The sequence below is a fragment of the Elephas maximus genome, chromosome 4, assembly GCF_024166365.1.
Source record: "Elephas maximus indicus isolate mEleMax1 chromosome 4, mEleMax1 primary haplotype, whole genome shotgun sequence".
NCBI lineage: Eukaryota > Metazoa > Chordata > Mammalia > Proboscidea > Elephantidae > Elephas > Elephas maximus.
Genome location: NC_064822.1, coordinates 71,336,988 through 71,360,682, shown reverse-complemented (window position 1 = coordinate 71,360,682; position 23,695 = coordinate 71,336,988). Strand labels below are relative to the sequence as shown.

Here is a 23,695-nt window from a genome sequence, read left to right as displayed (position 1 = left end):
AGCTGGAGTATTCCTTCCTTGCTTCTTCCCTACTTCTGCTCTGTCTTTGCCAGTAACTGTATCCCTGTTTGACTACAGTTCCACTCGGTGGCCCTGCCTCCCAGGTTCCAAATTTCGCTGGGCTCCTGTTATACTCTTTGCTCCCTCTAGGAGGAGATAACACCTTAGGCCCTAGAGTGGTAATAGCTTTCCAGTACGGCTAGTAACTATTTGCCATCCCTTCTTAGTTTGCATTAAGCCCAGCCTCTGTCAGTAAACCTTTCCTTAAAATCTCTTCATTAGAAACAACTGGGATGAATTCTGTTTTCTGCCAGGACCCTCTGGTATACAGACGTTTTTCCAAAGTGGTATATGTAGCTGTCACTCATTATATGGGCAGGTCATGACTTATTTCTCCACTCCTTTATTGTGGACATGTGTCATATTTTCCATTGTTCGTCAGTACAAACAATGCTGTGCTGAATGTGTGTGTGTGTGTGTGTGTGTGTGTGTGTACTCTTGCTGCTATACCTGTGGGATAGATTCCTAAAACTGGAATTGCTGAAACAAAAGACATGCATATTTAGAATGTGATAAATATTGTCTCTGCATCCTGGGCCGAGATTGAACAATTTCCTCTCCCTGGAACATACTTACATCTAATGAGCAACAAAGACGCTACGGCTATGATAAAAGCAAAAGTAAGGCTCAGGTAAAACGTGCATGTTTAAACCACTAATCCAGAAGAAATCATGGATATTTTTAACACCTAAAAATGAAATAAGCCTTTATAAAGGAGTCTCTGAATCCTACAGCTATTCAGACAATGTAATCCTTCAATCAGCTTTATTTCGAGGAAAGAGAACAATTTCTGATTGTTTGAGCTAATCTGAGCAGAAAAAGTCCCAGTAGTCTCTACATGCATTTGATTAAGCACATGATTAAGAATAAAATTCAAAGAACATTCTGATGATAAGTTTCCGAGTGCACCCACGTAATACACAACTTCTATTTGGGGCCCAGATACCAAGATGTTTGCTGTCACATTCTGGGCTTAGGTATACAAGGTTTAACATCTCAAACGCAGAAATAGGCTCCAGACGGCAACACACAGATGTCCATGGAGCGTTGTATGTAATAATAAGTTTAAAATCACCTAAATTTTCTTCAGTAAGGAAATGGCTCGTTAAAACTACTATTTGGAATACGATGCTGCAGTTTAAGGAGCCGTGGTGGTGCAGTGGTTACATACTCAGTTGCTAATCAAATGATCAGCAGTTAGGACCCACTAGTCACTCCGCAGGAGAAAAATGTGGCAGCCCGCTTCCGTAAGATTTGCTTGGAAACCCAACGGGGCAGTTCTACTCTGTCCTATAGGGTCTCTAGGAGTCAGAATCGACTCAACAGCAACAAGTTTGGTTTTGGTTATGCTGCAGTTTTTAAATGCACTCCCTGATTATGAGTGAGATTAAACACCTTTCATAAAGTTTGTTGTTGTTGTCTTTTTAAATAGTTCAATGTCATTCTGTATCCACGGTTCCTATTTGGATTATGCTCATCCATACTGTCCACATAGCATATCAGAGGATTGGCAATGAGATTAAAAGACAAAAGTAAATTATTCCAATAATAAAATGCGTAAAGAAGCTCAATAATAAGAAGCCAACGATGTTGAGGAAACAGTTTTTAACATAATCCCCTTCCCCTTGTCAAATTCTTAGGAAGAAATTAATGTCTAAGAAATGAAAACCTCTTGTAAGTCAAAATCATGAGGCATTGAATTCCAAAGAAAGTAAAGTTCAAAATAAAGTTATTTTGCTTTTGTGGGTTAATATTCAAAGAAGTTAAAGTCTAAAATTCATCTTCCAACTTCTTATTCTGCTTTGCTTCAGCTGGGAGGAACTTCACAGTCAGCATTCTGTTAGCACCTATAACATGAGTTGTATCTCATCAGAGTCGGTGTAATTCCTTCAGTGCCTCCAAACTAAAAAAAAAAAGTCAAATCCATGATGTACCTTTTTCTCCCCTAAAGAGTCTATAGACTTAATTGTTGTTGTTAGGTGCTCTCAAGTTGGTTCTGACTCATAGCGACCCTGTAGGACAGAGCAGAACTGCTCCATAGGGTTTCCAAGGAGCAGCTGGTGGATTTGAACTGCTGACCTTTTGGTTAGCAGCCACACTCTGAACCACTAGGTCACCAGGGCTCCAAAGATTTAGTAGGACATGTAAAATGATCACAGCACTGTCTGTACACTCAGCACATTCAGAAAGCAAGCCAATTCCTAGCAGTTACCTCAAGCAAAATTGCACACACAGAATCAGTACTTCGAGTTGCCAAAGACCATTGCCAGGACTGCAGCCTCACCAAGATGCTAGCTGACCAATGCCAACGAGTCAGCATTTAAGCCCAGTTAGCAGAAATCTTTTAGCCATAGCTTAACTTCAGCGCTATCAGGCAGAGCATTAGAAAGGGTGTTACCTTCTTGCAAAGTTTAGAAATGCACGATGCCAACATCTTCAGTTATCAGATCTTATCTGAGGTTCTGTGCTTTTCTACCTAGATATTCAAAACATTTTAACTTCCATTTCCTCTTTAAAGGGGAGGTTCCTGACTGCAGTGCTGCAATGAAGGTGAACTCTGGTACAACAAAGCCCCCATAATCTAGTGAGCAGCCACTCTTATTCCTTGCCACAGTGGCTTTTTCTGTGGAATTCATTAGGCCTAAGAAACCCGAATGGATCACAGCAGTCCAATCTGCAAGCAATCAGGGGGATGGTGCAGGACCGGGCAGCGTTTTGTTCTATTGTGCATTGGGGTTGTCATGAGTCGGGCGGGTTCGATGGCACCTAATAACAACAACAACCAGGAGAAGTATCACCTGGGGAGGGCTTCCCCACCATACCTAAATACCCAGTTTCTAGCAACCTTGAGAACAAGTAGAGGAAATGATTCTTGAGCCACATATATTTAAACTTCATCCATCCACACTGCTGTCTTTTGCCTTTGAAGATAGTTCAGAAGAACCTAAGAGGAACTAAAAGTGGGGCTCTTTGTTTACATTGCCCACTTAGACCTAGCACTAACACATTGAAAACTAATATCTCACTAACACTCTGTGCTCCATAGAGAACCCAGCTGTCCTAGAGTTCAAAAATAGTAAACAGCTTCCCACTCCCTTAATGTCTAAAAGGACTATATTTGAAAAGACTGCTTCTTTGCCCCTATAATCGAATCCTTGCTTCACCTGTGCCTGCCTATTAAGGCCCCTTCAGTCTGTGGGTCCCTGCTAAGGCCCTTCCATAGCCCCTGCGCTTTTGCCAAGGCCCTCCTACCTCTCTGGGTGGTTTCGCCGAGGTCTTTATCCCCAGGCCACAGCTGTTCAGAGCCAACTGCGCAACCGTAAAAACTTGCCTGGCCTAATATGAGCCCATGCCAACTGCCAAGATCAAAATATCTGCACACACGTTAAAGTACAAGGCCAACCCCTGGCTACTCCAGAACCCTCAGTCACTCCTCATGTATCATCACTTGAGTCTCCCAAATTTCGCTCTTGGTTTCTTATATATCAATTTCCTGGCTAGTGCACCAAATGTTGGAACAGTGGAGGGATTCCCAATAAATCGAACTCCCCTTCCTTTTCTTAGTTCAAAACAAATGAAGAAGAAAGATAGAGACAGAAGAAGGCCAAATTGTCACCTTTATTACTGATAAAGGTGGTTTGTAGGATGTAGTTTAACAAGAAGGTCAGAAGACCTTCCCAGGACTAGGCTGCAGAGTGAGAAAGACCCAACAGAGCTGGCCCAGAGCAGAGGTGCCTGTACTGGTGGTGGGAGTGTCAGCCTGCGCCATGAGAGGACCACATGCTGGCTGGATTCCAAAGAGGGAAGTGGATAGAAATGAGCTGAGCATGCCCACTTTATTTTCCCCAAATTTGCCAATGAAATCATGCCCTCCTGAAGCCCAGGGGCACAGTTAGTACAGGCCACAGAAAAGCTAGGTGTTACTCTAAGGAGCTCCCTTTGCCTGGAAGGAAAGTTTTTGTGTGAATTGTTTTTAACCAGGAAAGTATATGTATATATTACAGGTAACTAAATAACTTGATTTTTTAAAGGCAAGATGATAGAAACTGTCATGGTACTAATCTGGAAGTCTAAAGATAAGATTTCTCAGGCATTACCAGTTAAAAGAGAATGTTTTCCCACTCTCACGAATGGTTTTTCGTATGTCTTTACCCTATGTGTATACACTTACTAGTTCTGCACCTAAAAAACAAGATTCACAATTTGGAGCAAGATTTAAATGAAGCCTTTTCTCAATCACAGAAACAAATGTTTTAAGCCTTCTCAGATTCCCACAACGGCTGGTTTTTTTTTTTTTTTCTTTCCTTTCGGTCAGTGCCCCACCCAAGCAAGTTGCTCCCCATTTCCAGACTTGGAGGAAATAGCCACACTGCCAGGAGTGAAATTAACTTCCTGAGTGATTACACAGTGGCCAGAAGATACCTTCTGGAAGTGTGAGGGGTTTAGCTCTTTGTAAGGTGCAAACCACATACCGACTCGACGGCACTGGGTAGTTTTTTAGTAAGGTGCAAACAGTTAACGCGCTGGACTTTTAACCTGAAGGTTGGAGGTTTGAGTCCACTCAGAGGCACCTGAGAAGAAAGCCCTGGCTATCTACTTCTGAAAAAAATCAGCCATTGAAAACCTTATGGAGCACAGTTCTACTCTGACACACATGGGGTTGCCACGAGTCAGGATCAACTTGATGACAACTGGTTTGGAGGGTGAAACTTGACCAAGGGAAATGGGAGACAAGAGGCAGCTGGCAGATAACTGACCTTTTCTTTCTCCCTTCCTTCAGCTACTGTGAGCTGCAGCTTCTTCTTGCAACCTTTCTGAAGTATCCTGAGCACTGAACAAACATGCCTGCTGAAAGACCTGCTGTTGGAAAGGTCGCTTTTCATCTTTCCTTGTCTTTCTTTTTTTCCTCCCCCTCACCACCCTGGGCTTTCACCTTGCAAATAAAGGGCCAATAGTTGATTTTCTGCTTCAGACTCTGCCTTCCAGAGGGCTCAGGCTGAGAAAGTGAGGGGCCGGCAAGTGCCACAGGTCAGATATGCCTGAATTCATGTCCAGGGAGCTTGACAATAAAAGAAAGGAGCAAGGAATGCCTGACCCTATTTGGGTTGTTCTTGGGTCATACCGCCCTTGCCTTAATGCCAATCTTAGCACTTAAGGCACCCGATCTTCCACAAACCCAACTGAACGTTTCTTAGGGAGGCAAGGAGAGTGTTACACCACACATTATATAGGAAAAACATCCTTTAAAATGTTCTTTGAGAATCCAGACTTACTGGACCATTGAGGTTGGAGGAATCCCCAAGACTATTGCCCCGAGATACTCTTTAAACTTCCAAGCCAAACTATATCCCCTGAAGTCACCTTTAAACTAACAATTTAGCTCACAAAGTGAAGAATGTCACCCTTAGTACCTAACTCTTTAAAAAAAAAATTATCTATCTGAGACCAAATGGACAACAGTTACACTAAGGCATAGATGAGAAATCTGGGGAGGGCAGTGGGTCTAAGTTAACGGGAGCGAAACAACTAGAACAGAGATAAGAGAAGGTTGACACAATGTGAAGAATGTAATCAATATCACTGAACATTATGTGTGGAAATTGTTGAATGAGAGCGTGTTTTGCTGTATATATTTTCACCAAAAATAAAATACTTTTTTAAGTGTTCTTTAAATTTCCTTCTGTTTCCTCAAATGTTCTACAGCTTAGAGTAGCTCATCCATCTCTGCTTTCTTCCTTACATACCCTTCTACTTCCTCCTCTCTCTAATCTTCACCTCATAAAAGTTTCTTCCAAATACCTCCTTCGTTTTGTGTTGGGTAAAGCACTTTGGTCTCCTCTCAGCTTTCTAATTCTTCTCACTGCCAATCGCCCTGCTTAATTCAACAAAGGCCCTCTAGTGAGCTGGGTAAACAAAGGATTCATTCTTCCTTACAGACAAGAAAGTGAGGAAGTATTACCAGCACATCATTTTAATGTATTTTTCCTCTGTCATACAGGCATAAAATAAAGTTCCAAGCAAGCAAGAAGTTGAAGGAAGATAAAGCTGTGTCAGAGTGAAGTAAGTGTGTGGTGACAGGTACAAGTTTGTAGTGGCATTTGAGAGAGGGCAAGCAGAGCAGATTAGGAAGAAGCCTCAGTGTAGCAACGGTTAAGTGCTCGGCTGCTAACTGAAAAGTCGGCGTGTTTGAATCCACCCAGCAGCTCTGTAGGAGAAAAGACCTGGCGATCTGTTCCCCGTAAAGATTACAGCCTAGAAAACCCTGTGAGGCCGTCCTACTCTGTCACATTGGGTCACAGTGAGTAGAAATCAACTCCATGGCATGTAAGAACAACAAAGTGGATCAGAAGCATGGACCTCATGGCAGGGGCAGACACTGGGGTCTGAAACTGGGGTCAGGATGAGGCCAACAGGAAGTCAAGAGCCCGAGAAGGATTTCAGTAACACTGGGCACCAGTAAGAAGAGTCCAGTTTAATACTAGTTCTAAGGCAGGGCACCCCAGAGGTTTACTGCCAGGATCAGATCCCAGTGGTAATGCTACTGATACTGAAAGTGAACAAATAGATCACCTACCTAGAGTGGAGGCCTGAGGAATCAGGAAATCAGGCAGTTCCCTACTCTTAATAATTCCCACCACCGCCCCGCCCCGCCCTGTGCTTACGAATAACGCAGTCTCATTATTAGTTTTCTTTTGCTGCTATAACAAGTTACCACACACTTATGACTTGAAACAACACAAATTTAACATCTTAACAGTTATGTGGATTAGAAGTCCAACATGGGTCTCACTGGGCTAAACTCAAAGTGTTGGCTAGGCTCCGTTCCTTGCTGGAGGCTCTAGGGGAAAATCTGTTTATTTTTATTTATTTAGCCTTTTCCGGGTCCTAAAGGCTGCCTGCATTCCTTGGCTTGCCCCCTTCCTCCTTCTTCTGATCATCCTCCAGTAGTCATATCTCCCTCTGACCACAACCAACAAAGGTTCTCCATTTTTGCTTTTAAATATTCCTGTGATTCGATTGGACCCACCTGGATAATCTAGGCTCGTGTCCCTATCTCAAGGTCCTTAATCTTAATCACATCTGCAAAGCCCCTTTTGCCATTTAAAGTAACATATTCACAGGTTCTGAGGATTAGGATGTGGACATCTTTGTGGGCCATCATCCTGCTTCCCACGCCTTATATATGATGAATTTTCTAGGCATTTAGGGCTTGTCTTTGACTCTGAAATTTTCCACTGGTGATCTAAAGCCCTTGCAGAGAATTCGTCTGGTAGATATGACTTTTAACTTAATCAGAAAGTAGAAGTTAAGATTTCTTTCTGGAATATTGGCTCTCTGAATAGGAAAATTTGTGCATCTTTACTCTCCTCTTGACTTGGAAGTGAAGCAGCAACATGAGGCCACCACCACCATCAAGGTAGAGAAGTGTTACATCAGCCCAAGTAATTCTCTGGTGCTGCCTCTTTGTAATCAACACCTCTTTTCATCCCAAATCCCTGGTATCTTTACTTTTGCCTCTTTGAGATTATCATATGAATGGAATCATATAGCTTGTAGCCTTTTGAGTCTGGCCGCTTTCACTTAGCAAGATGTATTTGAGATTCAACCATGTTGTCGCATGTATAAATAGTTCTTTCCTTTTTTATTGCTGAGTAGTATTCCATTGTATGGATGTACCACAGTGTGTTTATTCATTCAATTTCTGAAGGACATTTGGGCTTCCAGCTTTTAGTGATTATAAATAAAGCTGAAATAAACATTCATGAACAATTTGTGTGTGTGTGTGAACACACATTTTTATTTCTCTTGAATAAATACCTAGGATTACTGGCTCATATGGTAAGTACATCTTTATAAGAAACTAGCAAACTAGTTTCCAAAGTTATTATACTGTTTTGCATTCCTACCAGCAATATATAAGATTTCTAGTTGCTTTACATCTTTGTCAGCATTTGGTATTGTCATTTTTGTTTTGTTTTTAGCCATTCTAATAGGTATGTGGCATTATCTCATTGTGGTTTTATCTGCAATTCCCTAATTGCTGATGATGTTGAGTATGATTTCATGTGCTAATTTGGCATCTATATATCTTCTTTGCTGAAGTATTTGTTAAAATATTTTGCCCATTTTTTAAACTGAATTGTTTATTCTTAAGTTTTGAAAGTTCTTATATATTCTGCATATAAGGACTTTTTGAGATATGGGATTTGCAAATATCTTCCCTTAGTCTGTTCCTTGTCTTTTCATTCTCTTAACAGAGTCTTTCATAAATCAAAAGTTTTTCTATTTTGATGAAATCCAATGTATCAATTTTTTTCTCTTATGGATTGTGCTTTTAATGTCAGATCTAAGAATTCTTTCCCTCACTCAAGGTCATAAAGGTTTTCTCCTATGTTTTCTCTTTAAAAAAGTTGTATAGCTTTACATTTGGGTCTATGATCCATCTTGAGATAATTTTTGTATAAGGTGTAAGGTACGGGTTGAGATTTTTTTTTAACATGGTTGTCCATTTGTTTCAGCATCATTCATTCAAAAGACTACCCTTCCTGCATAGAATTGCCTTTACACTTTTGTCAAAAATCAGTTGACTGTATATGTGTAAGTTCCCTGGGTGGCACAAACGGTTGAGTGCTTGGCTGCTAACCAAAAGGTTTGTGGTTCATATCCACTCAGAGGCACTTCAGAAGAAAGGCCTGGCAATCTACTTCTGAAAGGTCACAGCCATGGAATACCCCATGGAGCACAGCTCTACACTGTCACACACAGGGTCGCCATGAGTCAGAATCTGACTGGAAAACCAATACACATTTGGAAACCCTGGTGGTGCAGCAGTTAAAACCCACTGCTGCTAACCAAATGGTTGGTTGGCAGTTCGAATCCGCCAGGAGCTCCTTAGAAACCCTATGGGGCAGTTCTACTCTGTCCTACAGGGTGGCTATGAGTCAGAATTGACTCAATGGCAATAGGTTTTTTTTTGTTTTTTTTTTTAATACACGTGTGGGGTCTATTTCTGGACTCTGTATTCTGTTCCATTGATGTGTGTGTGTATCCTTTCAATAAACACTATGTCTTGATTGCTATAGCTTTGGTGAGCAAATAAACCTTTTTGTTTGTTTGTTTAATCCAAAAACTCCACCACTTACTGTCTCATCTTGGACAAGCTACTTAACCTCAATTTCCTCAACTATTAAAAAAGGACCTTAGTCATACCTATCTTAAAGGGTGATTGTAGGAACTGATGAGACAATGCACACAGGCATAGTAGTGGACATTGCTTGTTTTGTTTTCCAGCACTTACCCTTTCTTTTCGGATCAGCATCTCTTCCTTCTTTTGTGGAACAGACCTTCTTGCCCACTTCAAGCATGTGGTGCAATTGCAGCTGCCAATCAAAACTACCATGTCCCCACCCCAACCACAAAGAATGGTTAAGGAATGAACTCATGACCCAAGCACAGACAATTAGATACTTTCTACCTTTGGTATTATAGAAGATTGAATTACTGGCCCTAAATTTTTTGCACTTTCGTGTATCCACACCCTTTGCCAGTAACTTTTTCCCGCTAAGGAATATGTATATTTCCTTGATCTTTAACTTTGGGTTTAGGCATTTGACTTGTTTTAGCCAACAGAATGGAGCAGAAATGACAGAGTTCTATCTAGGCCCTAAGAGTCTTATGTGTTTCTGCTTGCTCTCTGTCACCACTGTGAGGAAAACATCCCTGGGTTAGCCTTCAGTCACAAAAGGAGGATACGAGCTATGTGAAGTAGAGCCATCCCAGCTGAGACATCCCAGCCAAGCCCAGCCTAGATTAGCAGATCCCAGACAACACACAAACACACAAAGAGTGAACAAACCCAGCCAAGATCAGCAGAGCTGCTCAGGCAAGCCCAGCCAAGATCAATCAACCCCAGATCACCCACAGACCTGTGCATGTTAAGAAATGATTCTGTGGTTTGGTACACACTATTAGCTATCTGTTGTTGTTGCGTGCCATCAAGTTCATTCCGACTCATAGTGACCCTATAGGATGGAGTAAAACTGCTCCATAGGGTTTATCTTTCTGGGAGCAGATCAACAGTCTTTTATTCTGTGGAGTGGCTAGTGGGTTCAAGCCACCAACCTTTCGGGCAGCAGCAGAGCACTTAACCATTGTACCACCTTATTAACTACCTAGACAGGAAGAATCTGTGCATCTTTACTTCATTTCAAAAGATACTTTTGCTAAATATAGAATTTTAGATTGACAGGTTTTTTCTTTCAAGGTGTTGTTCTACTGTTTTCTGCCTTTATTTACAAGTCTGCTGTCACTCTTATTTTTGTTCTTCTGTAGATAATGTGTCTTTTTTCCCCTCTACCTAATTTTAGTATTTTCTCTTAATCACTGATTTTAAGCAATTTGATTATGATCTGCCTTGGCATAATTTTCTTCATGTTTCTTGTGCTTGAGTTTTGTCGAGCTTTTTAAATCTATGAATTTATAGTTTTTGTCAAATTTGGAAAATTTGTAGCCATTATTTTGCCAAATATTTTTTCTGGTCCCTCTTCCTGCCACTTCTAGGACTCCAATTATATGTATATTAGGTTGCTTAAAGTTGTCCCACAGCTCAATGATGCTCTGTTTATTAGTTATTTTTTTCGGTTGTTTTTCTCTCTGCTTCATTTTGGATGCTTTTTATTTCTATGTCTTCAAGGTCAGTTCTGTAGTATCTAATCCACTGTTAAACCTGCCCAGAATATTCTTCTTTCTTTTTTTAATTGTGCCTTAGGTGAAAGTTTATAGCTTAAGTTAATATCTCATTCAAAAATTTGTATACATATTGTTTTGTGACTTTGGTTGCAATCCCCACAATGTGAGAGCACTCTCCCCCTTTCTACCCCAGGGTTCCCTGCGTCCATTCATCCAGTTTCTGTCCCTTTCTGCCTTCCTGTCTTGCTTTTGGACAGGAGCTGCCCATTTAGTCTCATATATTTGATTGAACTAAGAAGCACATTTCTCATGTGTGTTATTTTTTGGTTTATAGGCCTGTCTAATCTTTGTCTGAAAAGTGGGCTTCAGGAATGGTTTTAGTTTTGGGTTAGCAGAGTATCTGGGGGCCATAGTTTTGAGGTTTCCTCCAGTCTCTGTCAGACCAGTAAGTCTGGTCTTTTTTCTTGAATTTGAATTCTGCTCTATATTTTTCTCCTGCTCCAATTGGGACAGTCATTGGTGGTAGCTGGGCACCATCTAGTTCTTCTGGTTTCAGGCTGGTGGAGCCTCTGGCTCATGTGGTCTTTTAGCCTTTTGGGCTAATATTTTCCTCGTGTCTTTGGTTTTCTTCATTTTCCTTTCCTCTAAACAGGATGGGACCAACAGATTTATCTTCAATGGTCACTCACAAGCTTTTAAGATGCCAAACACTACTCACCAAAATGGGATGTAGAACATTTTCATTTTGAACTATGCTATGCTAATTGACCTAGATGTCCCTGGAGACCATGATCCCCAGGTTCCAGCCCAGCTATTCAGTCCCTCAAAGTGTAGGCCCCAGGAATTGATGGAATATCAATTGAGATGTTTTGACAAATAGATGCAGCACTGGAAGTGCTCACTCATCTATGTTAAGACATTTGGAAGACAGCTACCTGGCCAACTGACTGAAAGAGATCCATATTTATGCCTATTCCAAAGAAAGGTGATTCAACCGAATGCAGAAATTTTCAAACAATATCAATAATATCACACCCAAGTAAAATTTTGCTGAATATCATTCAAATGTGGCTGCAGCAGTATATTGACAGGGAACTATCAGAAATTCAAGCCAAATTCAGAAGAGGACATGGAACCAGAGATATCATTGCTGATGTCAGATGGATTCTGGTTGAAAGCAGAGAACACCAGAAAGATGTCTACCTGTGTTTTATTGAGTATGCAAAGGCATTCGATTGTGTGGATCATAACAAATTATGGATAACGTTGAGAAGAATGGGAATTCCAGAACACTTAATTGTGCTCATGAGGAACCTGTACATAGATCAAGAGGCAACTGTTCTGACAGAACAAGGGGATACTGAGTAGTTTAAAGTCAAGAAATATATAATAATGCCATACTGTACCATACCGTATAGTACCATACCATACCATACTATACTATATTCCTAGAAGTGGAATTGCTAAATCATATGGTATTTCTATTTCTAGCTTTTTGTTTTTGTTGTTAGGTACTGTCGAGTCAGTTTTGACTCATAGTGACCCTATGTACAACAGAACAAAACACTGCCTCGTCCTGTGTCATCCTCACAATCATTAAATTGTTATTATGCTTGTTCCCATTGTTGCAGCCACTATGGCAATCCATCTCTTTGAGGGTCTTCCTCTTTATCACTGACCCTCTACGTTACCAAGCATAATGTCCTTCTCCAGGGACTGATCCCTCCTGATAACATGTCCAAAGTATGTGAGATATAGTTTCTCATCCTTGCTTCCAAGGAGCATTCTGGTTGTACTTCTTCCAAGACAGATTTGTTTGTTCTTTTGGCAGATGACGCAACCTTGCTTGCTGAAAGTGAAGAGGACTTGAAGCACTTAGTAATGAAGATCAAAGACCATGGCCTTCAGTATGGATTGCACCTCAACATAAAGAAAACAAAAATCCTCACAGCTGGACCAATGACAACATCATGATAAATGGAGAATAGATTGAAGTTGTCAAGAATTCCATTTTACTTGGATCCACAATCAACAGCCATGGAAGCAGCAGTCAAGAAATCAAAAGACGCATTGCATTGGGCAAATCTGCTGCAGAGGACCTCTTTAAAGTGTTGAAGAGCAAAGATGTCACCCTGAAGACTAAGGTGCACCTGACCCAAGCCATGGTATTTTCAATCGCATCATACGCATGTGAAAGCTGGACAATGAATAAGGAAGACCGGAGAAGAACTGATGCCTTTGAATTGTGGTGTTGCTGAAGAATATCGAATGTACCGTGGACTGCCAAAAGAATGAACAAATCTGTCTTCGAAGAAGTACAACCAGAATGCTCCTTAGAAGCAAGGATGAGAGACTATATCTCACATACTTTGGACATGTTATCAGGAGGGATCAGTCCCTGGAGAAGGACATTATGCTTGGTAACGTAGAGGGTCAGTGATAAAGAGGAAGACCCTCAAAGAGATGGATTGCCATAGTGGCTGCAACAATGGGAACAAGCATAATAACGACTCAATGATTGTGAGGATGGCACAGGACGAGGCAGTGTTTTGTTGTGTTGTACATAGGGTCACTATGAGTCAAAACTGACTCGACAGTACATAACAACAAAAACAAAAAGCTAGAAATAGAAATACCATATGATCTAGCAATTCCGCTCCTAGGAATATACCCTAGAGATATAAGAGCCATAACACGAATGGACATATGCACAGCCATGTTCATTGCAGCACTATTCACAATAGCAACAGGATGGAAACAACCTGAATGGACAGCAACAGATGAATGGATAAAAAAAATCATACACGTAGTGGAATACTAGATAATGATAAAGAACGATGATGAATCCGTGAAATATCTTACAACATGGATGAATCCGGAGGGCATTATGTTGAGTGAAATAAGTCAGTCAAATATTGTATGAGACTACTATTTTAAGAACTCAAGAAAAGGTTTACACACAGTGTCATGGATTGAATCGTGTCCCTCAAAAATATGTGTATCAATTTGGGTAGGCCACGATTCCCATTATTGTGATTGTCTACCATTTTGTCATCTGATGTGATCTTCCTGTGTGTTATAAATTCTGTCTCTATGATATTGATGAGATAGGATTAGCAGAAATTATGATAATGAGACAGGACTCAATGTACAAGATTGGATTTTGTCTTGAGCCAATCTCTTTTGAGATATAAAAGAGAGAGAAGCAAGCAGAGAGACATAGGGACCTCATACCACCAAGAAAGCAGTATTAGAAGCAGAGTGGGTCCTTTGGACCTGAGGTTCCTGCATGGAAAAGCTCCTACACCAAGGGAAGATTGATGACAAGGACCTTCCCTCAGAACTGACAGAGAGAGAAAGCCTTCCCTTAGAGCTGGCACTCCGAATTTGGACTTCTATCCTCCCAGACTGTGAGAGAATAAATTTCTCTTTGTTAAAGCCATGCACTCGTGATATTTCTATTATAGCAGCACTATATAACCAAGACACACAGGAAAATACACCCTTTGATGGTTACAAGGGTGGGGGGCGAGGGGGAAGAATAATCACTTATGAGATAGTAGACAAGTATCAACTTTGCTGAAGGGAAGAACAACACACAATACAGGGGAAGCCAGCACAACTGGACCAAAGCAAAAGCATCCAAGTTTCCTGCTGTTGTTAGATGCCATAGAGTCGACTGCAACTCATAGCAACCCTATGTAAAACAGAATGAAATACTGCCCCATTCTGCACCATCCTCACAATTGTTACACTTGAGCCCATTGTTGCAGCCATCATATCAATCCACCTTGTTGAGGGTCTTTTTCTTTTTCACTGACCATCTACTATACCAAGGATGATGTCCTTCTCCATGGATTGATCCCTCCTGATAACATGTTCTAACTATGTAAGATGCAGTCTCGCCAGCCTTGTTTCTAAGGAGCATCCTGGTTGTACTTCTTCCAAGACAGATTTGTTCATTCTTTTGGCAGTCCATGGTATATTTAGTACTTTTCACCAACACAATTCAAAGGCATCAACTCTTCTTCGGTCTTCCTTATTCACTGTTCAGCTTTCACGTGCATATGAGACGATTGAAAACATCATGGCTTGGATCAGGCCTTAGTCTTCAAGGTGACATCTTTGCTTTTCAACACTTTAAAGAGGCCTTTCGCAGCAGATTTGCCCAATGCAGTGGGTCATTTGATTTCCTAACTGATGCTTCCATAGGTGTTGATTGTGGATCGAAGTAAAATGAAATCCCTGACAACTTCAATCTCTTCCCCGTTTATCATGGTGTTACTTGTTGGTCCAGTTGTGAGGATTTTTGTTTTCTTTATGTTGAGGTGTAATCCATACTGAAGGCTATGATCTTCTTTGATCTTCATCAGTAAGTGCTTCAAGTCCTCTTCACTTTCAGCAAGCAAGGTTGTACCATCTGCATAACGCAAGTTGTCAATAAGTCTTCTTCCAATCCTGATGCCCTGTTCTTCTTCATATAGCCCAGTTTCTCGGGATTATTTGCTCAGCATACAGATTGAATAAGTATGGTGAAAGGATGCAACCCTGACACACACCTTTCCTGACTTTAAACCACTCACTATCCCCTTGTTCTATTCAAACAATTGCCTCTTGATCTATGTACAGGTTTCTCATGAGCACAATTAAGTGTTCCGAAATTTCCATTCTTTGTAACATTGTCCATAATTTGTTATGATCCACACAGCTGAATGCCTTTGTGTAGTCAATAAAACACAGGTAAACATCTTTTTGGTGTTCTCTGCTTTCAACCAGGATCCATCTGACATCAGCAATGCTATCCCTGGTTCCACATCCTCTTCTGAATTCGGCTTGAATTTCTGATAGTTCCCTGTCGATATACTGCTGCAGCCCCTTTTGAACGCTCTTCAGCAAAATTTCACTTGGGTGTGATATTAATGATACCGTTTGATAATTTCTGCATTCGGTTGAATCACTTTTCTTTGGAATAGCCATAAATATGGATCTCCTTCAGTCGGTTGTCCAGGTAGCTGTCTTCCAAATTTCTTGGTGTAGACATGCAAGCACTTCCAGTGCTGCAACTGTTTGCTGAAACATCTGAACTGGTATCCCATCAATTCCTGGAACCTTGTTTTTCCCCAATGCCTTCAGTGCAGCTTGGACTCCTTCCTTCAGTACCATGGGTTCCTGATGATATGCTATCTCCTGAAATGGTTGGTATAGTGATTCTGTGTTTTCCTTTCATCTTTTTTTAGTGCTTCCTGGGTCGTTTAATAATATTGCTATGAGTCAGCATCGACTCAACAGCAATAGGTTTGTTTGTTTGTTTGTTTGTTTTATTGTTTGGGTCGTTTAATATTTTCCCCATAGGCTTTTAATATTTTGATATTTTCCTCGAGGCTTTTTGAGGAAGTGCCATATCATTTTCCAAAGTGATTGTGCCATTTTACATTCCCACCAGCAGTGCATAAGAGTTTCAATTTCCCTGGAGCTTCTCCAGCATTTGTTATTTTCTGCTTTTTGGATTAGTGCCAGTGAAATGCTAACTCAAAGTAGTTTTGATTTGCATTTCTCTAATGGCTAATGATTGTGAGCATTTTCTCATATGTCTGTTAGCCGCCCGAAAGTCTTCTTTGGTGAAGTGTCCATGTCCTTTGCCCATTTTTTAATTGGGTTGTCTTTTGTTGTTGAAGTGTGGCATATCTTGTAGATTATAGAGATTAGACCTTTGTCAGATACGTCACAGACAAATTTTTTTTCCCAGTCTATAGGTTCTCTTTTTACTCTTTTGATGAAGTCTTTTAATGAGCCTAAGTGTTTAATTTTTAGGAGCTCCCAGTTATCTAGCTTCTCTTCTGGCGTTTGTGCGTCATTGGTTATGGTTTGTTGGTTTGTATCCTATTTATGTCATGTATTAGGACCCCTAGAATTGTCTGTATTTTTTCCTTCCATAATCTCTATCATTTTAGATTTTATATTTAAGTTTTTGATTCATTTAGAGCTATTTTTTGTGTATGGCATGAGATATGGATCTTGTTTCATTTTTTTACAGATGGACATCCAGTTATGCCAGCACCATTTGTTAAAGAGACTGTCTTTAACGTTCTTTGGCCCTTTGTCAAATATCAGCTGCTCATAGATGGATGGATTTACGTCTCCATTCTCAATTCTGTTCCATTGATCTATGTGTCTGTTGTTGTATTAATACCAGGCTGTTTCGACATCATGGCTGTATAATCGGCTCTAAAATCAGGTAGTGTGAAGCCTCCCACTTTGTTCTTCTTCTTCAGTAATGCTTTGCTTATCCAAGGCCTTTTCCCTTCCCATATAAATCTGGTGATTTGTTTCTCCATCTCGTTAAAGAATGCTGTTGAAAAGTGGATCAGGATTGCACTGTATGTTTAGATGGCTTTGGGTAGAACTGACATTTCACAATGTTGAGTCTTCCTGTCCATAAGCATGGTATGTTTTTCTACTTAAGTAGGTCTCTTTGGTTTCTTGCTGTAATGTTTTGTAGTTTTCTTTGTACAGGTCCGTTACATCTCTCGTTAGATTTATTCCTAAGTATTCTATCTTTTGGGGGGATACTGTAAATGGTATTGATTTGGTGATTTCCTGTTCAAAGTTCTCTCTGTTGGTATGGAGGAATCTAACTGATTTTTGTATTTCAATCTGGTATCCTGCTACTTTGCTGAGATCTTCTATTAGTTCCAGTGGCTTTCTTATGGATTCTTTGGGGTTTTCTGTGTAGAAGATTATATCATCTGCGAACGGGGGTAGTTTTACCTCCTTCTTAACAATTTGGATGCCCTGTATTTCTTTTTCTTCCCTTATTGCTCTGGCTAGGACCTCCAGCACAATGTTGAATAAGAGTGATGATAAAGGGCATCCTTGTCTGGTTCCCATTCTCAAGGGGAATGCTTTCAGTCTCTCTCTCGGTTTAGAATGATGTTGGCTGTTGGCTTTGTATAAATGCCCTTTATTATGTCAAGGAATTTCCCTTCTATTCCTATTTTGCTGAGAATTTTTATCAGGAATGGGTGTTGGACTTTGTCAAAGTCTTTTCTTCACCTATTAATAAGGTCATGTGGTTCTTTTTGTTTTATTTACATGGTAGATTATGTTGATTGATCTTCTAATGTTGAACCATCCCTGCATACCTGGTATGAATCCCACTTGGTCATGATTTTTTTTTAAATATGATGTTGAATTCTATTGGCTAGAATTTTGTTGAGAATTTTTCCATCTATGTTCATGAGGGACATTGGACTATAGTTCTCTTTTTTTGGCGGTGTCTTTGCCTGGCTTTGGTATCAGGGTTATGCTGGATTCATAGATTGAATTTGGGAATATTCCATCCTTTTCTATGCTCTGAAATAGCTTGAGTACTGTTGGTATTAACTCTTCTCTGAAAGTTTGATAGAATTCTCCAGTGAAGCTGTCTGGGCCAGGGCTTTTTTTTATTGGGAGTTTTTTTATTACCTCTTCAATCTCTTCTTTGATTATGAATCTGTTTAGTTTTTCTACCTCAGTTTGTGTTAGTTCAGTCAGGTAGTATGTTTCTATAAATTTGTCCATTTCCTCTAGGTTTTCAAATTTGTTGGTGTACAATTTTTCATAATATTCTGTTATGATCCTTTCTATTTCAGTTGGGCTTGTTGTAATATCATCCATCTCTTATTCAGGTTTTTTGCTTCCTCTCCTGTTTTTCTTTTGTTAGTTTGGCAACGGCTTGCCAATTTTGTTGATCTTTTCTAAGAACCAACTTTTGGTCTCATCAATTCTTTGAATTGTTTTTCTATTCTCTATTTCACTCATTTCTGCTCTAATCTTTATTATTTCCTGTCTTCTTGTGCCTGAGGGCTTCTTTTGCTGCTCTCTATTTGTTGGAGTTTAGAGCTAATATTTTGATTTTGCCCCTTTCTTCTTTTTCAACGTGTGTGTTTATTGCTTTAAATTGACCTCTAAGCACTGCTTTTAATGTGTCCCAAAGGTTTTAGTAAGATGTGTTTTCATTCTCATTTGATCTTATGAATTTTTTTATTCCATCCTTGATTTCTTCTATTACTCAATAGTTTTTAAGCAAGGTGTCGTTCAGTTTCCATGTATTTGTTTTTTTTGCCTTGCTGTTTCTGTTATTGATTTCTATTTTTATGACATTATGACCCAAGAAGATGCTTTGTGTCATTTTGATGTGTTAGATTTTGCTAAGGTTTGTTGTGTGGCCTAAAATGTGGTCTATTCTGGAGAATCTTCCATGTGCGCTGGAAAAGAATGTATACTTTGCTGCTGTTGGGTGGAGTTTTCTATATAGGTCTATGAGGTAGAGTTGTTTATGGCATTTAGAGCTTCCGTATCTTTACTGAGCTTCTTTCTAAATGTTCTGTCCTTCACAGAAAGTGGTGTGTTGAAGTCTGCTACTAATATTGTGGTACTATCTATTTCTCTTTTTTTCAGTGCTGTTAGAGTTTGTTTTATGTATTTGGAAGCCCTGTCACTAGGTGTATATGTATTTATTATGGTTATGTCCTCTTGGTGTACTGACCCTTTAATCATCACATAGTATCCGTCCTTATCTTTTATGGTAGATGTTGCATTAAAGTCTCTTTTATCAGAGATTAATATTGCCGCTCCTCTTTTTTGATTATTGTTTGCTTGGTATTTTTTTTTTCCATCCTTTGAGTTTAGTTTGTTTACATCTTTGTGTCTAAGGTGTGTCTCTTATAGACAGCATATAGATAGATGGTGCTTTTTATCCACTCTTGTCTTAGGCTGGGTTTTCTAGAGAAAAACTGTCAAAACACTGAGAATCATGGCCCAGCCAAGTTGACACATAATCTTAACCATCACAATCTGCCATTCTCTGTCTCTTTACTGTTGTATTTAGGCTGTTGTTAATCTTTTGGATTCCTAGTTGTTGTTTCTGTATGGTGTCTAGCAGCCTGTTTTTTCTGTAGTTTGTTCTTGTATTGTTTTCTTATATTCTTCTATTGCTTTGTCTGTGTGTTCCTTGGTTTGGTCTGGTCTGTGTTTTGCCTGATTTCATTCCTGATCTCTTGGAAAGCTCTGTGTATTATTCTTTTAATTCTTTACCAGGTAGTTCCATTGCTTTATCTTCCTCTGGAAGATTTTCTGGTTCTTTATTTTGGTCACTTGCTGGAGCCATCTCGTCCTGCTTCTTTGTGTGATTTGATACTGACTGTTGTCTCTGAGACATCAATAAGTTATAATATTTACTTATTGTATTTTTGTTTTGATATGTCCAAGTGGGTTGAGCATGTGTGCTACCTGGTTGTTGGCATCACTGAAGCTCTTGCCTCCTGTCTCCAGGTGGTCAGAGCAGCTACTAGGTGTGTGAGCCTGGGAGTCTGTTCACTGTTCTTGTAGGAGTGTGGTTGTTTGGGTTGCAGGTGTCCAAGTCATTGGTCACTGAGCATGTGGTGCAAAAACTCTCACCTACAGTCCTAGGCAGGCAGGGTTATGTGGGACTGTTCAGAGCAGGGACAGGTCTCTTGTTTCAGTGGGGGGGGGGGGGGCAATGTGTGGAGCAAGGCAGGGGACTGTTGGCTGCCACTGGGTGCCTGGATGGAGGGGATATCCCTGTCCACTAGAGTGTGTAGAGTGTGAAGCTGGTTCTTGGGTGCCTGGCACCATTGGCTGGAGGGATTGGGAAGCACCACTATTTCTCAGGCCCCTGTCATGGGTGGCTAGATGGAATGAATGGTACCATCAGCCCTCAGGCCCTGGGTGTGGATATGTAAGGCCCCTTCTTATGGGCAGGATGCTGTCAAATGTCACAAATCTGTAGCTCCCACTTTGCTGCTGCAGGTGAAACTGGGCTTCAGGTGGATGCCCTACCTATTTTGTCCTAATGAGGGCTTGCAATGTTGGATCAGCTTGCAAGGCACTAGGGCAGGGGTGAAGGGTGCTGCCAGTCTGTGGACCCCCTATGCCAGTGGCTGAGTGAAGGGGCAGGTGCCTTCAGACCTGCTATGAGTTCCCAGCTGAGGGGGCCTGGTGTTGTTGAATGTTGCAGAATTGGTGTCAGAGTGGGGTGGGGGAGGGGTGAGGGAAAGGGGGTGCTCCTTGGCCATGGAGCTCTGGAGGGGGATAAGGGTTATGGTGCCAGCACACATGGTGAATTTTGAGCTTGCACTTACCTTTCACAGGTCTGCTGTCAGTCCTATTTGGGTCTGGAGGTACGTGCAGATTCACTGCTGCTTGGCTGCATCAGATGGGATGGGTTTCACCTTGGGATGTGCTGTTTGTCTTGGCCTGCGTGCACTGTGCAGATTCAGCTAGCAGGACATCAGCGATCTGGTGATCCATAATTCCCCATATGTGCTGTTTTTGAATTGTCTCTCCTTCTACCTGCCATTCAGTACACTTCTTCAGCTTTGTCTTTGATGATTAGGGTTCCTAGATTGTCATATATATTCAATCCACTTGTTTGGGGGGGCCTTTGTTGTAAGACGGGTCGACATGAAGCATCTGACTATTCTGCCATCTTGGCCCTGCCCTCCAGTGTATTTTTTACCTCAGTCATTCTAGTTTTCATCTCCAGAAGTTCAATCTGGGTTTTTTTTTTTTTTAATATCCTCCATGTCTTTCCTTAAGATGTTGAACATATGAAATATTTATATGTATTTTTATTATAGTAAGTATATACGTAAAACATAATTTTTGCCATTTTGACATTTTTTACATGTATAATTTGGTAACCTTAATTATGTTCATTAAGTTGTGCAATCATGACCACTACCATTTTACAAATTTTTCCATCACCCTTAACAGAAGTTCAGTGCCCCCTACGCAATGGCTCCCTCTTTCTCTCTCCTTCCCTCCCACCACTGGTAGCCACAAATAAATCTGGTCTCTATACATTTGCCTATTCTAAATATATAAAATATATTTTTAACAACTGCTTTAATTCCTCGTCTACTAATTATCTCATCTGTTTCATTTCTGGGACTATTTCTATTGATCGAGGTTTCTCCTCATTATGAGTCATAATTTCCTTCTTTTTATATACCTTGTAAATTTTTATTGGATGCTGGACATTGTGAGTTTCACATTTTTAGATGCTAAAATTTTTATATGTCATTAAATATTTTTGTACTTCATTCTGAGATGGAGTTACGTTACTTGGAAAGGTTTGCAGAACAGAGCAGCCTTAAGTCTAGGACTAATTTGGCTGAATCTCTGAAGCAGTACCCATATTAAGTTTTATGCTCGCTGTTGGGAATATTTGCGAGCTCCAGGAATTATTTGGTTTGCTACTTTCCAGTGTCTTTATCTGGTCTCAAGTAGTTTCCTCACATCCATGACTCAAGGAAAAGTCTCTACATATCTCCAGAGCTCCCTGGTGCTTGCTGTCTCTCTCTTTCTCTCTTCCTCTCTGCAGCTCTCTCCTCTCTGGTACTCTACCCTGCAAATTCTGGCACCTTGACCTCCCTGAATTCCCAACTCTGTTTTCTTAACTCAGGAATAACACCAGGCTCTGTTTGATTTCTCCTCTCTGGGCTCCAACATGGAACTCTTTCCAGGTAGTAAGATGGGACAATGATAGGGCTCACACCTCATTTGTTCCCCTTCTCTTAGGTATTACTGTCCTGCATTACCTGCCATCCAGCATCCGAAAGCCATGTCATGATTTCATACAGTTTTTTTCATTGTTTAAGGTAGGCGAGTAAATCTGCTCCCTGTTATTTCAAGATGGCCAGAAACAGAAACTCCCTGTTCTTAGCATGGTCTCTTATCCCCACCCTCAGCTATGACCAGTGTCTCAGAGATCAAGTTCTCTACAAAATTTCTATTCTTTAACAACAAATTTTATTATAATTTCTTCTTTAAGTGAGTAAATATTTAGAAAAGTGTGTTTTTTAGTTTTCAAACATACAGGGGGCTTTGACTTCTTAAGATTATTTATTTCTAATTGTTAAATATTTTGATCACAGAGCACAGTCTATCTAATGCTAATTCTTTAATATAAACTACTACTGGGCCTAAGAAGGAACAGATTTGTTGCAAATGTTCCACTGAAAGGAATGTGTATTCCCTGCATATTGGGTGCAGGATTCCTTTTAAATAAAAAATCAAGTCTTTAATTTACTGTTCAAATCCTTCGTATCTGTACAGTCTACTTTATCTAGATCCTTGGAAGGAAATGTGTTAAAATCTCCTGCTGTAGTAGTGGATTTTATAAGCTTTCTTTATAATTGGATCCATTTTTGCTTTCACATTTTGAGGTTACGTTGTTAAGAGCATAAAATATGATGATTTAGTTGCAGGATATAAAAACTGAGGCTTTGACTGAGGCATGAAAATATCAAATATCATAGTGTAAGTGAAGCAGAACACTCTGTGGTGGTGTAGATAAACAAGACCTGGTCCTATGACTCTTGAAGCCCACATCCACTTCCAGACTATGGAGAGTCTGTTGCCACAGGAACGGGGGAGATGCACTTTCACTTTAAGCCTGGAGAGTGAACCTCAATGGAACCACATGGAGCGTTCGATTGGTGTTCCCTGAGGTCCCCGACTGTGTCTGAGAAGGCTAAGTAGGCTGCAGCAGGGCAGAGAAGAGGAAGGCTGAATTGGGAAGTAACTGCAATCCTAGTGTACCAGTCAGGTTTCTCCAGAGAAACAGAACCAGTACGATATATATATATAGAGAGAGAGAGATTTCAAGGAATTGGCTTTCACAATTGTGGGGACTGGCAAATCCAAAATCTGCAAAGCCAGGGAAGACTGGCAGGCTGGAAACTCTCAGGCAGGAGCTGATGCTTCAGTCTTGAGGCAGAATTTCTTCTTCCTCAGGGAAACCTCAGTTCTGCTCTCAAGGCCTTCTACCAATTGGATGAGGCCTACCCACATTATTGAGAGTGATCTCCTGATTACTCTCAACTGATTAGTCAACTGATTGTAGATGTTAACCATATCTACAAAATACTTTCACAGTAAC

The 23,695-nt window shown here is 40.5% G+C and overlaps 1 protein-coding gene across 1 annotated transcript in view; it reads right to left on the bottom strand.

The window, feature by feature from the left end:
* APOLD1 (apolipoprotein L domain containing 1) overlaps positions 1-23,695 on the bottom strand; it is a 53,317-nt gene that overhangs the window by 12,701 nt on the left and 16,921 nt on the right. The window lies entirely within an intron of this gene.